Source organism: Heterocephalus glaber, unplaced genomic scaffold, assembly GCF_053883595.1.
Source record: "Heterocephalus glaber isolate CG9 unplaced genomic scaffold, H.glaber_assembly_v1.0 deba00001687, whole genome shotgun sequence".
Taxonomy (NCBI): Eukaryota; Metazoa; Chordata; class Mammalia; order Rodentia; family Bathyergidae; genus Heterocephalus; species Heterocephalus glaber.
The window spans coordinates 18294845-18296629 of NW_028258412.1; positions in this window are offsets into that span (position 1 = coordinate 18294845).

Below are 1785 nucleotides of genomic sequence, written 5' to 3' on the forward strand. Positions count from 1 at the left end.
TAACAGTAGTACTAAAGTCCTAGACTCAGCTATTCTTATCTTATTGGCTTCTATTCTGCATGCTTCTCCTCTTGTATTATAAAGTATTATAAAGTGGCAGCCATAGCTCCAGACTTCACGTCATCATCCCAAACAAAAAGCATGGGACAAGGAGGAAAAAGGCTCCTTGGAAAGCTCTGTCTTTTTATCCTTCTCAAAAGGAGGTTGCATAACAATCCCCAGTTATAAGGGAAGCTATGAAAGGCAATGGCAGAGCAGAATGAGCTGACAATGATGCTTCTAGAATGAGGATGCTTTATTATTTGGGACTGGGATTATCAATACTGTACAGAAAATTAACAAGCATAATAGGACAATGAAGAAAACAGTAATTACCAAGAGTACAGGGGTTCTAACTTCACCTCTCCTACACCTGACTCTGGGGCCTTAATATTAAAAATAAAACAATAATTCAAACAAAGCTTGGCTCAGTTAATTGGCTGACTTTTGTGATACTAGTTTTGTCCCTTTTTACTTAAAAAGAAAGTTGCTAAAAGCACAGGTTTGAAGTTCAGACCAGCCTATCTTAGATGCTCATTTGGGGGAAAATGATTTCACTTAAAAACAGCCAGAATTAGAAAACAGTACATTTTACTCCCTGGAGGTTCTGAGAACATAATGACAAAATGCCCTTGAAAGCCTGTTTCGCCATAAATATCATTTGGATGCAGCAGTACGGAAAAATAGACTCCTGCCAATTTACTTCTCTGCATGTACTGAAACATCTCCCTTCCTCTAGCCCTTCAGTAAAATTGAATCTCTAGGAAAATGTGATCTACTTAACACATGGTTTTAATTAAATGCCTTGGGTCATAACCCAGGAGCTCCAGGAGTAAGAAAATTGACATTGAAAATTAGAGATTTTCTAAATCTTTGTGAACTCCTCTGCCAAGCAGGGAAAATAAAGTCTATGTCACCAGATTTTGATTTAAAATGACATTCCATATCAAGAACCATGTTCATACTCTGGAAAGCAGAAATGGGAGATGTCCTGATAGGTATAAGTTTGATTAGATTAGTCTCTTTTGTAAGAATAGGCTCTCATTACCGCTCACTCTATATCTCTTTTGTAGTGGTAAATGCTATGCTTAGGCAGCACATTTTATTAACAGGTGATTGGGTTTATTTAGCAAATTTACCTACAATGTGCTAGGAATCTGGAAACTTTAGGGAGGCAACATCTCTAGCCTTACAGAAGTCATGGTCTGGGCCCAGTGGTTCTACTAAATACCCCCTCCTCATCACCTGGGATCTCCTTAGAGAAGCAGTCCTGTCCCCACCCCAAAGTGAGTGAATCAGAAATCTGTGTTCAACAAAACAGTAATTCCGACTCGTGCTCCAGTTGGAGATCTCTCGTGTAGCGGCACAGGCAGATGAGATGATATACCAAGCTCCAGGGAAGTCCTGGGGGCCATGGGGACAGAGGAAGGAGATGTAAGTCAACTGGGGGTGGGGTCCTGCAGAGAGGCTGGGGCATGAGATGAGTCATGAATTGTGAATAATCCCTTCTCTGGAACCAGCAGGATGAGCCAAAGACCTCCCAAGTGCCCATCACCTGGGGAACACAGATTACAGTGAATGTCAGGGGGACAGGCAGAGACATCTGGTCTACCCCAGCTGTCACCATCAAGGAGTGGCCTTGGGTCCTCCCTACTGGAGAGCCAGGGACAAGGACAGCTTAAGTGGGCAGCACCCCATGCTACATGGGCCACTGGAGTCTTGGGTGTCACTGGGAGCCCTCTCAAT